At 46.7% G+C, this 14,026-nt stretch overlaps 1 long non-coding RNA gene across 1 annotated transcript in view; it reads right to left on the reverse strand.

Moving 5' to 3' along the window:
* The window catches only part of LOC145720573 (uncharacterized), a 152,338-nt gene that overhangs the window by 106,204 nt on the left and 32,108 nt on the right, over positions 1–14,026 (reverse strand). The window contains exon 2 of the long non-coding RNA XR_014143639.1: positions 3,368–3,467. This is a non-coding gene — a long non-coding RNA (uncharacterized LOC145720573). The remainder of the gene's footprint in view (positions 1–3,367; positions 3,468–14,026) is intronic.

Consider the following 14,026-nt stretch of genomic DNA (forward strand, 5'->3'; position numbering starts at 1 on the left):
CGCCTACCACTGAACCTTGCCACACTTGGGTCAGGCTTCAGGGAGCCCTGGAAGAGACTGCTGTGGCTAGAGGTGCCTGACCTTGTGTTCCTGCCACCCCAGGCTTGTGTGGCTGTGCAGAGGGCTGAGAGAATCATTATCCCACGGTCCATCTTAAACCATCGGCACACAGCGGTTGCTCAGAGACCGGGCACACTCACACTGCTTCCTGGTCACTCCCCCCACCCCGCCCTTCTTTCACTTAATCCTGTGTTCTGAGTTTTACTCTTGCTTGTAAGATAAAATGCAGATAAAAATGACAGATAAGGGGCACCTGGGTGGCTCAGTCGTTAAGCGTCTGCCTTTGGCTCAGGTCATGATCCCAGGGTCCTGGGATCAAGCCCCGCATCGGGCTCCCTGCTCTGCGGGAAGCCTGCTTCTCCCTCTCTCACTCCCCCTGCTTGTGTTCCCTCTCTCACTGTGTCTCTCTCTGTCAAATAAATAAATAACATCTTAAAAAAAATTAAAAATGACATAAATAATGGGCAATATTTTAGTATAAGTATGTCTCAAGTATTGCTCAGGACCTACTTACATTAAAGAACTATTATTTAAGAAGTCAGTTATTCTTTATCTGAAATTCTGGGTTTTTTTGTTTTGTTTTTTTTAAAGATTTTATTTATTTGTCAGAGAGAGAAAGAAAGCACAAGCAGGCAGAGCAGGGAGAGGGAGAAGCAGACTCCCCACCGAGCAGGGAGCCCGATGCGGAACTCAATCCCAGGACCCTGGGATCATGACCTGAGCTGAAGGCAGATGCTCAACCGACTGAGACACCCAGGCACCCCTCTTATCTGAAATTCTAATGTAACTGGGAGTCTTATGTTTTTATCTGCTAAATCTGGAAAGTCAACTCTTTTGGATACAGCCAGCAATAAAGCAAACTCCTGATTATTTTTGTCCTTGGCTAGCTATGTTGAGTTGACCAGCACACTCAACTTCTATATATGCATCAGCTCCATCTATGTGACAGGGTTGGGTGAGACTCAAATGAGATGATGAAAGTAAATCCTATTGGTGTACCTGCTCTACAGAGGTAAGGCCAGCATAACGATTATGGAACTCTAGGTAAAGCGACTAAGCTCTATTAAAAGTACTTTTGCATTTCAGGTGGTGTGGCGGCCATGAGGGGGATAGGCCAGAGTAGTTAGGGCACTGTAAGCCTCAGTTTGAATCCTGATCCCACCACTTTACTAGCTGTGGGTTGCTAGACAAACTACTCAGCATTGCTACACCTCAGTCCCTCTCTATGTAAAACGGAGATGCTATTAGGACAGAGCTCATGGGGTGCAATATGCTAGCGCTTACCGGAACACTGGCAGGTAGCAGGTGCTTGGTGGGTGAGTAGGTCATACCTGTTTTGCTAAAAGGAGACTTTGGTACTCCTCCCACTACATCAAACAGGAGGTTGCCTCCTCCACCTTTTCATAAACATTTCCCTGAGATATTAATAGATGTCCCATAGTAAAAAAGTTCCTATGATCAAAAGTTTGAGAAATGCTGCACATTACATGCACTGTTGAAGCTTCACACCACACATTTGCACATCAAAGCTTCTGAGACGATCCATTACAGAGAAACGTGTTCTATTTATTTTCCCACGATTTCTTAAACATATTTCTACATGAAACACCTCTTTTATGGCCCATCTATTAACATCCTGTGTAACTATCTTCACCTGCCAACATCCTTGTTATAAAAAATCCTTCCAACGCAAGGGAGAAAGTTAAGGGGCACTACTATTAATGGGCAATGCAATAAGAAATAAAGGTTGATTTAAAGTGATAAAAAGGGGGTCCTGTGTGGCTCAGTCAGTTAAGCCTCTGCTTTTGGCTCAGGTCATGGTTTCAGGGTCCTGGGATTGAGCTCTGTAGGGCTCCCTGCTCAGTGGGGAGTTGCTTCTCCCTCTCCCTTCGTCCCTCCCTCCACACCCACTTGTGTGTACACCCTCTCTCTCTCTCAAATAAAAAAAAAAATAAAGTGATAAAAATAATCAACAGAGGCAGTGCAAATAGTGGTAAAACTTCACGGAAGTTAGGGGTTGGTATGATGTTACAGGTGAGATAAACCTTCATCTACTAAAGAGAGTCCGGAGATTTCCCCTCAAATTATTTCGTAAAGCTAGAGGGACATAAACACAGTAGGTGTAGTCAGGGCAGTAACTACTCCAACAACTGAAAACAGGGATTGGGTACAGAGGGGAGCATCCACGGAGAGGACCGCCTTTCATCACACATCCCTCTGTAAACCTGATGTTAAAAACTTGCTCATGAGTTACTTGGATAAAAATTTACAAACAAACAAACTCTGAATTCTCCAAGTTTTCAGGCTTGGTTAACTCTAGGCTGGACCAACCCCAGACCTGATGACAAAGATACGTCTAGGTAAGGACCCCCGCGTCCCCTCCACTGGCCAGTGGAGTTTTGATTGATCACCACTAGCCAGCTGCAACTTCATGCACTACTTCCTACTCACTCCCTTTCCGTCTGTGCTTGCTTTAATAATCTTCCCGCCCTCCCTCCTTCTTTTCTTTTTCACATTTCACACCGTCCTGCCATTCTATATTGCAATGTAAGATTAAAAAGGAACTAATAAGCCCAGGGCCACTGGCTGATTGATTGGCGAATTCAACTACTATAATATCTAGACAATACCGGGACTGTTTTTCCCTCCCAGCAACTCCACATGTGCCTGCTTCTATGTGGCGATTTTTTTTTTTTTTTTTTAGCAAAAAGATTCTGAAAATTCACCAGTAATCCTAAGATAAGAAGAATTTCAAGATGCAGCAAGCTTTAGAAATGGGCTCCAGATGCATTATCTAAGCTCCCTTAAACTGCCAAAGCAAGCCAGGGTGGCCTGAATGGCTTATTAAGTGATTGATTCTGCCTAGATTTAATTTCTGGGATTTTTGGAATTCAGGCATGGTCTAGACTAAAGCATTAGTCTTTTACTGAGAAATCTGAATTTGCTTCCCCCTTGGTATATATGTGCAGCTCACATTAGAGACCAAATTTCACCCATCAAAACTCAGCTCAGAATTCATTTCCCTTCTGAACCCCCATTTCTCCCCTCCTTCCCCAGACACCTTTACTCATAATTGCCCGTAAGGTCTCATACACACTTTTGTGCCCACATCTCCTATGCTGTTCTACAATCTGTTTCCCTGTCTATCCTGACTTTACTAGAAGGTAGATTTTAGACATACAGATGGTGTGTATAATCCCATCCCGTTGAGCGTGGGCAGGACCTGTGGATACAGTGGGATAGCACTCCACTGATCAGGTTACGGTACGTCGTGGCAAAGGTGATGGGATAGCCAGTCCAAGATTACCTTACTTATGTCAGGCTATCGCAGCAGGTGGTGGGGACACAGCATGGCTGATACACTGATGTTCGCCCGTGGAGACAGTTTGGACTTCTGATCCGCAGGACTGTAAAATAATAAATGTGTGTCATTTCACGCCATTAAGTGTGTGGCAATTCATTACAGCAGCAATAGGAGACTGATAAGGGTTTCAACCCCTGCCCTGTTCTCTCTGATCTTGGTGACTCTCAGTCATGTGCTTACCCTCGTTGCTACCCAAAAAGAGGTGACCTGACCCAGATTTTCTATCCTGGATTTCAAATGTGAAGTGAACTGAGACCAGAATTAGAATGGAAGGCAATTGGAGCTAAATCATCTTAGCGCGATACCCAGAATCAGGCTCTTAAATGAATTTCAGCAGCTGAGGTCCTTCCCAAGGCTGACCATTCTGATTTCCCTTTAAGGCAGTGAGCACCCCAGCATCTTCTTAAATTCCTTTTTTTTTCTTAACTTAGTCAAATGCAGCTTCTTTTGCTTGCAACCAAAAAACAAACAAACAAAACCCTACCAGCTATCATTTGGTCAGCACTTACTATCTTCTCCCCAAAATATTCTTTCTGGCTTGACTTTTCTTTCCAAGTACTGTGCTTTGTCTTTACTTACATTTTAACTTTTTATAATAATTAACACTTTACACTTCAACTCTTTACAATGACTCTTAGAGTAATTCTAGGATTAGCTATTTTGAGACCGATTTCCCTTTAGGGAAACAGACACAAAGGGTTAACTTGCCCACTGTCGTCACATGGCTGTTTCTAGCAGCACCTGAATTCAAACATGGTTTTGACCACCTTCACCCATCCATCAGGCTATCTTGCTTTAAGATAAATGATGTTTGGGGCGCCTGGGTGGCTCAGTTGGTTAAGCGACTGCCTTCGGCTCGGGTCATGGTCCTGGAGTCCCGGGATCGAGTCCCGCATCGGGCTCCCTGCTCAGCGGGGAGTCTGCTTCTCCCTCTGACCCTCCTCCCTCTCCTGCTCTCTGTCTCTCATTCTCTCTCTCTCAAATAAATAAATAAAATCTTTAAAAAAAATTAAAAATAAAATAAAATAAAATAAATGATGTTTGTCGAAGAAAGATTAAGAGTATTCCTCACAGAGGGAACAGAAGAATCTATGGTTAAGGGCAATGCAGCTATTGTAGACAGAGAAGCCATGGGAGGAGATTATTTGAGAAGGGAGGAACCCTCTGGCTACAGGAATCAATCCACCAATGCTGACTGTTCCTCCCAGTATTATGTTCTGTGCTGTGATGTTTGGACAAAATATTATGGAAAAGAATTATGAGAAGCAGAAGACATGTTTCCTGTTCCCATTGATGATAAGGCCAATAGCAGCAAAGAAAAGGCCGTTGGAAGGATTACAGGACATAATGCCAGGAAATCTCTCAGCAAGGTGTTTGGCAAGTAATGAGGCTAAATAAACATTTACCTAATTCTAGGATTGACCAACATCTCCGTCAGAGAGAATTCTTCCTTTAGAGGGATTGGCCCCAGCCTGTGGTCCTGATCCTATGTTGGTGGGTTTCCTGCTTACTTGTCTGAAGGCAATCTTATTTCCCTCCCTTTTTTGACTCTCGGAGGGCTTTTCATTTTGAGGTCCCACATATCCCTCCCTCCAACGCCTATCAGACAATGTGGCAGGATGGAGTTTTCTCCCTCTACCTCCCCATTCCCTCCCTTCTTGGACTGAATGGCTAGAAGGCCATCTTTAATGAGGACAGAGTGTGGGCTAAATAGTGCCTCAGAGCCATATTGTTAGCAGGGTTAGCTAGAGAAATGTTGACTGTCTTCGATGATTCCCTCTGAGGCTAGGTATCAGACCAATACCCTAGAAGGAATGAAAGGGCCCCAGACCTTCCCCTCCAGCACCATCTAGGGGAAACTGTGACAGTCCAAAGAGGAAGAGGTGGGGGCTGGGGGAAGGGCAGAGATAAAAAGATCAAGAGACAAAAGGGAGAACTGAAAGTGGAACAGAGAGGAGGTGAACTGAGAAGGATGAGTAATTCGTTCATTCATTCTCTGGATATGTATGGGCATCTTTTCAGGGAATGTGCTTGTGGGAAAACACTCCTGCCCTCGAGGAACTCACGTGCCAGTGAAGATGTGGACAATAAACCTGTGAATAAATGAAACAACTAGACGATTTCAGAGAGTGCCACATCCTAAGACAAAGGTACAAGAGAATGATGTAACAGAGAGTCCCTGGGGGTGAGAGTGGGGGGATAAGGAGGCCTGGGCAGGTCTGTCTGAGGAGGTCTGAAAGATGAAAAGACAGCATGTGGAGATGAAAGAATGTTCCAGGCAGGAAAAAGAACCATAAGCCAACATGGAGGTAAGGAGAAAGACTGGTCCAGGTAGAAAGAAGACAAAAGTTCGAAGTCTTGGCGGCCGTGGTCAAGCAGCAGCAAGTAGATCATAAGCCTGGGATCCGGGGACATGCATTTCTGCTCATCCTTCGGTGAGATTGACCAAGGTGCGAACTTTCTCCCAGAGGACTCCACCAGTATACCTTTCCAAAGGTCAAGGGGAAGGGCAGAGACAACTGTGCATAGTTTACAGATGAGGAACCCAAGGCACATTAGTGAGATGGCTCTCCCAGAGGGACCGAGAAAATGCAGAGCTGAGCCACGGTGAACCCGAGGCGTCTCCACCACGGCCACTCTTTCGCTTAAGCCATGGAGATTTTCTCGATCTAGTGCATAGGCTGCTGCTCTTCAAGAAGTTTGTGTTTTCTTTACTGTTTCAACGATGTCCTAAAGAAACCTTAAGGTTTCTTCCTAGCATTAACTTTTATTATTTGGCAATTCTACCATTTTCCTTCTGTTTTCTGTCCACTCTTCTTTTTTTATGAAGTCAAACCTACCTCCCCCAACTTGGTTTTTTCAGCCACCTCAGCAGGCCTCTAGAGACAGAGTCTCTTGGGCCAGGAGAGAATAGCCTTTTCCATGTCTAAGAGAAAGGGAGGTGGGCTTTTAATCACAGGATCCCTTGCCAAGTGCTCTGGAGCAGGGGGGTAGAGGGGGCTTAGCTCTTACCCCTCCCCTCTGCTTATTCTGATAGTCCCACTCACCTGAGTACAGATGTCATAAGGATTCTCAAACTTCATAGAAGGTACTAGAATTTTGTGTGGAGCCTGGTAAGAATGCAAATTCCAGGGCCCTACCACCCAAGGCTCTGACTCAGCAGATCTGGGACAGGGCCCAGGAATCAGCATTTAAAAGATATCTCCATTCCCAAAGTATTAAAAGTAGTTTTGTTAAAAACAAAACAAAACAAAGTAGACATCTCTAGCAATTTTGCTCTATATCAAAATAAATCTGATTCTGGTGACATCAATAGTCTTACTTCATCTTTCAATTCAAATATGTGTATTAATACTAGTTTCAAAAGCATTATTTTTCTTGAGTATAATTTGAATTTAATATTGAGTAAATATTAGATATTATTAACATGACTAGAGATAAATTAAAGGATACATATCATAAGAAGGTTAAAAAACCTACTTCAGCTTGGTAATTAATTTACCCACAGCTAGTTGTAAAAGCAACTAAAGTACCAAGTTGCTATTTCTCAGTTATTTATTAAAAAATAATTTGACTCATGATGTAATGTATGGGGATTAACATAAGAATAAAAAAAAAAAATAATTTGACTCAGCTTCAATCTCAGTCAGTCCTGAGGACCCTCCCTTACCAGAGGTCACAGAATCAATAAGGCTTAAACAGTGTATGAGAAGTGGTGGGGGTCCTCTAATGTTCTATCAGAGGTGCCCCTGATAGCTACATTTTTTAAATTCATAGGTACCCCTTGAACCTGACAGTTCTCCTGCTTCCTGGCTGGGCTTGGGGTCTGGGAACCTGGTGGGGAGGGGAGGGCTGGGACGCTGGTGCCAAGTGCCCAGCCTCTCAAGCAATTATTCCTTCCACGGACCTGGCACCTTCTTCTGGAGGCCTCTGCACAGCTGTATGGGGGGGGGGGTGGGTAACACTACCAAGGGAACCCTCAGAATTCCTCTCCTTTCCAGTCAGGGCACTACTCCGAAATCTGCCTTTGTACTAAATTCCCCCAAGGAAGTCTGACTTCCAGGAATGCTGCCTTAAGGGAATATATTCTGGATTTCTGTGTTCATGTGTTCATTCACTCATTCAGCAAGTGTTTATTTTCCTCTACTCTGTACCAGGAACTGTTCTAGACACCGAAGAAGCAGTGATCAAAACAGGCAGAAGCCCCTACCCTCATAGAGCTTGCATTTCTCTGTCATGAGACTGACAATAAATAAGCTAACAAAAATATACATACGATGCAGAGTCAGGTGGTGAGGGGAAAAGGCATGCAGGGGAAAGGGAAGAGGGGTGGGGGCGTTTTTCAGAAGGGTGATGGGGTTTCCTGGAAAAGACGTCCTCTGGGCAAGCCCTGGAGGAAGTGAGAGCTCTCCAGGAAGAGGGTCCGGAGCAGGGGCTATGAAGTTGCACAGGCTGAGGCTAGGGTGTGCTTCGTGAATCTGAAGGACGGTGGGGAGGCCAGTGTGGCTGGAGCAGAGCTACATGGCGAGGCAGGCTCAGCCAGGCGGCCAGAGGACGGACCTGGATTTTACTGGCTGTCGAAGGATAAACCCCTTGGGATCCTGGCCAACCCCCCTTCCCTAGCTGCTGACCCCCCCTCCTCTCTGTGTTGTCACTTGCTCCGAATCTTTTGTTCCAGTTCTGCTTCTGGGCCAACCCACCCCATGACAACCCCCGGGAAGCTAATAGCCTGCGAGCTCTCCCTTTATCAGACCGTGTTCCCTGTCCCCCGGGGCGAGCTCGGCGGGCGGCCTCCAGCAGCGATTCTGTGTGATTCCCACTCGCCTCCTACTCCTTGGGCTTTATCTTCTTGATACTTCGGAATCTGAATCGCTCCCTGGCACTGAGAGTTGACAGCACTGGGAGTTCTGGGGAGGCAGCAGAGGCTGCTACAGACGTTCCCGCCCAAGAGACAGCTTCCGGCTCAGCTCTGGCATCTACGGGCTGTGGGCGAGGTGCCCGGCTTCCTCAGATGGGGATTGGTGATAAGCCACGTGGCCAGGTGCTTGTGCCAGGGAAATGCCACAAGGGGGCGACGCGGGTAGCTCCGCAGGGGCCGCTCGGCGCATTCCAGAGGCTTCCTTTCCTCTGCTGCTCTCAGATACTACAACTCTCCTCCCTTTCCGCAAGGAGCTGGAGGGAGGCTTTCAAAAAGGATCACGTTAGGGGCGCCTGGGGGGCTCAGTCGGTGAAGCGCCTGCCTCCGGCTCAGGTCATGATCCCAGGGTCCCAGGATCGAGCCCTGCGTCGGGATCCTTGCTCGGCGGGCAGCTTGCTTCTCCCTCTGCCTGCCGCTCCCCCTGCTTGTGCTCTCTCCCTCTCTCTCTGTGACAAATAAATAAAACTTCAAAAAAATGATCATGTTAATAGCAAACATACGTTGTATATTTACTAAGATTCCAGGAAGAGCACTAAACGCTTTGTACATGTTATGTCTCTGAGCTCTCTTACCTTGTCAGTGATTTACTTTAAAGTAGACAACGTATGTATGTGTGTGTGTGTGTGTGTGTATGTGAGAGACAGAGAGAGATTGCAGTTAAGCTAATGAAGGCAGATCTTCAAGATATTCGGGCTAGATAAAGTATTTTAGAAATGTTCTCTCTGCTAGCATGAGTTGGGTATAAAGACGCAGAGAGACCTCCAGCCTGAATTGTTAGAAATAACGCGGAAGAGCTACATATCCCATCTGTCTGGTGTGCAGCCAGGAGCCAGGAGGAAGACTCTGGTGCCCGAGGCCAGTTAGAACATGCATGGAATCCTACCTCCACAGTCATTGTGTATCTGCCTTGCAGGCATCTTCTAAGCAAAGTTTGGGTTGGAGCATTAAGGGACTGCAAGCTGGGATGTCGTGGGCCTTAGGGACAAGCACTATGAGGACTTTTGGGTTTGCTTGCTAATAAACGTCTATAGGCGTGGCAGAATTTTGAAATCTCCCTCCTTCTTACACTGCTGGCTAGCTTGCAGAGAAAGCACTGGCCAGCTATCCCCTACTGGTATCTTCCCTGAAGGGGCCTAAGCAATGTGCGAGATGAGATTGGCTTGGTTAGCTCACAATACATCCTATCGGGGAGGAACCACCCTAGAGGAGTTAGGGAACTTGTGTGGAGTCACCAGGAAGTGGCAGGAGCAGGGTCCAAGCCGTACCCTCGATGCAGAGTCCCCTCTCCTGATCACTATGCTTCCTGCCAGGAGAACCCCCTTCTGTTACCCACACCTCCTCCCTCTTTCTCCATGGATAGGCAGCCTCGGCATAACTGACTCTTGGACTAGATAATTCTTTGCTGTGGAGCTGTCCTGTGTCTTGCAGGACGCTTGGCAGCAACCCTAGCCTCTAGCCCCTAGATGCTAATAGCATCTTTTACCCCTGTGGTGACAATCAAAAATGTCTCTAGTCACTGTCAAATGGTCCCTGGGGGGCTCCTCGTTGAAAAGCACTGGCATAGATCTTAACTCCATAGCAAAATGCTCTCTTTTCTTTAAAAAGAGAAAAAAAAACAACAACTATTTTCTTGAGTTCTTAGTGTCAGGGACTGTGTCCAGAGCCTTACTGATGGATTAGATATCTTGAACCACATTACATCAGCTCAGGGGAATAAGATGTGTTTACTATTGGGCTGGCGATGCCCTTGTGCATACGTATCTGCTGTCAACAGACCGAAGCCGACTGGGTCTCTCGTAGCCATGAGGTTGGTTTTGGCAGACATCCCTCACATCTCACTGCTAGACACAGGTGGGCTCTCTAGGCCCTGACACATGAAATATGCAACACAGAATGGCCAGGCCATACGTGACGATAACAACGCTGACCCATAGCCTCCGCAGCAACTAGTCCAGAATGGCCAGGACTTGGTCAATGACTACAAACTTCTTTTTCTCTCTCTCTCTTTCTTTCAAGATTTCATCCATTCAGTTGAGAGAGAGAGAGAGAGAAATCGCAAGCAGGGAGAAGGGGCAGAGGGAGAGGGAGCAGCAGACTCCCCGAGGAGCAGGGAGCCCGACACGGGACTCAGTCCGACCCGGAGATCACGACCTGAGCTGAAGGCAGGCACTCAGCTGACTGAACCACCCAGGCATAACCCCCCTCCCCTCTTTTTTGTTCTCACTCTCACCTCAAAGAATACCAAATAAGCTCTTCCAACCAATCCTGTGAGATCCTCCGCTTCTAGTCAGCCTTCCTCCAGCTTCCTCACACCAATAACCGGCGATCAGAGCATACCCAAAGCCTTCGCTTTTCCCACGTGGCACTTTCCCACTCCTCCACCTGTCTTTGAGTCTCTGCCTAATGCAAGTGGTGGTGGCTGACCGCCTGGATGTAGCAAGCTCTGAATAAACAGTTTCTTGTGTGTTCTCATATGGGTGGTCTCCATTTCTCTCCAGTCTCCTTCCCGTCCCCTTGCTTCCGGGTAGTATGGCACAGGGGGAGCAGATCTCAGGAGGCATTCTGCCACTCATAAAAATACTGTAGCTAGCAAGTGCAGTCATACAATGCTGTTGTGTAGACTTGTGGAAAACTCAGCCCTCGGTTCCCCAGGCATTTCCATAACACCCTGCACAAAGCTTCAGCTCGAGGTCAATGAGATACTATTCCAGACAAGAGAGGCAGAGAACTTAACTATCCTCTTGGAATCTAAGTACCTCACACCACAGGATCAAATGGGAGCCCCAGGCCTTGTACCCCACTACAGAGGGTTTCAGCCTCTGAGTTCACTAAATTCCTCTTCCTCTTCATACAGGGCCATGCACGCCTGGCAGTATTTACATTCTTTCTACATATATTGAATACAACTATTGGACCAATAAAAAATGGCTTTTAATATCCCCAGTGCTAATTTATAAACGCTCTAGCACTGATCGAAATGGCCAGATTGGGAGGCCTGCCTCAGAACTATAGTCTCCACGCCTAATTGGGGTTGTTCCTTGCTGACAGTACCTGGAGGGTGGATTCCTGATAAGGGCTCTTTGAATGTTAAGGAAGAGCAGGCCCTAGAGCAGAGGTTCTTCATCTTTTCTGTGCCTTGGACCTCTTTGGTGGGTCAGGGAGCCCTTCCCAGAGGAATGTTTACAGATAATGTTTACAAATGGAGGAAACCAGTTAGATTGAATACAGTCATCAAAACTCTGGAAACCAGATACATGTAATATAATGATACATGTGCTTCTTTATTAATGTGTTAAATATTAAAGTCTGGTGGCAGGTCTTAGAAGTGCCGTGATTTTGGGAGGCCTGATGCCCAAAAATGGTATTTCAAAACATCTGCCACAGTTGTAATATAAAATACAAATGTCTGTAATTTCTACTGTTTACAGAGTCACAAGAACTTCTATGATTGTCTGCATTCATGTTTAAAGGAAATGCTAAATTCTAGTTAGATGTAGTGAAAAAAAGATGTAATTTTTTCCCCCTAGTCCAAGTTCACGAACTCCCCTGAATTCTCTCCATGGGCCTAAGCAGGAAATCCCTGTGCCAGAGTGTGAAGTTAAATGGGGCATACTGTCTACGTTGAAGCAAGCGGCAATATGCCCCGTTCCATGACGGGGGACTGTCATTATTGGATATTTCTTAGTCTTCCTCCGACTGTGTGTGGGAGACGGGCTCTAGGACAGAAGGAACTGTGTTGTGCTGACCACTGAGTGTCAGACCGTGCCTGGCACTTAGCAGGTGCTCAGATTATTATTTACTGGACGACAGGATCCCATGGAAACAGTAAGGTCACATGTGCTGGAAGGGCCTCATCTGCCCAGGTGGTCACAGGATGAGGTGCTGGACGTGGATGAAGTCAAGGCCTCACTGGGAACAGGGGCGGCACGGCCTGAGACAAGTGAGGGCCGCTGGGCTCCCCCGTGGCTCTGAGCATCACACCAGACTGCCATGGGAGCTCTAGGCCCAGTGTCCCCTTTCCACTCTTCCAGGATGATGAGCCCTCTCGTCTGGAACCTTCCTCCAAAATCAGCATTGAGCTGTTGCTCCCCCAGCCTTCTTCATCCTTCGCTTCCTCTGTGTCAGGTCTGAAGACTTTCTTTGTCCTCTGGTCCAAGAGAATTCTTCCTTCTCCTTTCAACTCTATTCCTCACTCCTTAGGCCTTCTGTTTTCTCTCTTATGTCTGCTAATCTATAATTCTCTCTTCATAAGACAATTTGATGACTCATTAAATCCAGAGCTTTGGTTCTAATGAACCTCCAAGATGGTAGTGATAACATTGTTTTCTTGAGGACCAAGAGGGGTTTGCTTTCGAAAACTCTCCCAACAGATAAAGAGCATTGTTTAGAGAGAGAGATTGAGAAAGGGGTACGAAAACCAGATGAGCGTTCACAATCTCACCACATCTCTCTTGTTTCATGTTCTCTCAACACTCTGTAAGGTATATTTTCTTAGCTCCATTTCAGGAAACAAAAGATCCAAAAGGTTAGGTAATGGGCCTCATGCCACACAGCTGGTGACTCCCAGAGGCAGGTGGGTCTAGTTCTCCCTGACCTCAAAGGCCATGTGCTTGACACAGCTAGCAACCTTAGCCTCTCACGGCTGGGGCCCGGGGCGGGCCAAGCTGGAGAAATCTGCCTTGGGACAGGGCTTCTCAAATTCATTACTGCTCTGCTTCAGATCAGCACGTGGATATACTGCACGGGACTCGTTCCAACCTCTTGCCACAAATGACTCACCAGCAGGTTTGCGGTACTTGAGCTGGTCGCACCCTGTTGAACCCATCACACCCCGAAGTCACGGCAAGGTGTGATAGCTAGCCCCATTTCCAGGGCTGGCTCACACATCCTGGGCTCATCTCCTTGGGTACTGGTAGCAAACAATTCACAGCTGGGAAGCGCTCTGTGAACCACACTCGGGGAGCTGGGGTGCTGGACACGGCCACTGGCCCGTACGAGCAGGACCCTGAGGTCGGGGATGCGGTGTGGCCCAGGGGGTTGTCATTCTTCCTACCAAACACACAACAATCTCTAGCTGTCTTCTCACTCAGACAATTCACAGCTGGCTCTAGATAAATGATTTGACAATGCCCTCACTCATGGGGAAGACTATCTACGACTCCTTGGAGATACTAAATGAAATATTTTCAAAGTTCCCTTTGCTCTGAGTGTGATGTTAATTACAGTGTATTTATGGCTGTTGCTATGTGTTTTGGCTAAGAGGCAGTTGAATCATTTAAGAGCTGCCATTTCAAGAGAGATTTTTAAGGTGTTTGGACATCCTTGCTGTCAGGGATTTGTGCCTATAATTCTCCTTTCTTTGGGGGCACCCGTGGGGCTTTCTGTGTGCCTCTGGTAAACAGATGTTTTTAAATAGTTTGCATTTCTCGGGATTATGGTTTTCATGGAAATATGAGTGTGCGGATTTGCTGCTATCTTTTTCTATCAGCATTCAACACCTCAGGAAATATGTTTTCCAATCCATTTCTCTGACCGTTGGCTTATTTCCTTCTGGGCAGCTCACCTCTAGGAACCCCTTCAAAGCCAGAAACGCCCTTGGCTTGGCTGGCTGTCGTGTTTCATGACACACTTTTTTAGTGCCACCTAGTGGCCGATGTCAGGTCCTGGAAGAGACACTCAGATGT

Source organism: Leptonychotes weddellii, chromosome 3 (assembly GCF_054177405.1).
Source record: "Leptonychotes weddellii isolate Sample4059 chromosome 3, ASM5417740v2, whole genome shotgun sequence".
NCBI classification, from domain to species: Eukaryota; Metazoa; Chordata; class Mammalia; order Carnivora; family Phocidae; genus Leptonychotes; species Leptonychotes weddellii.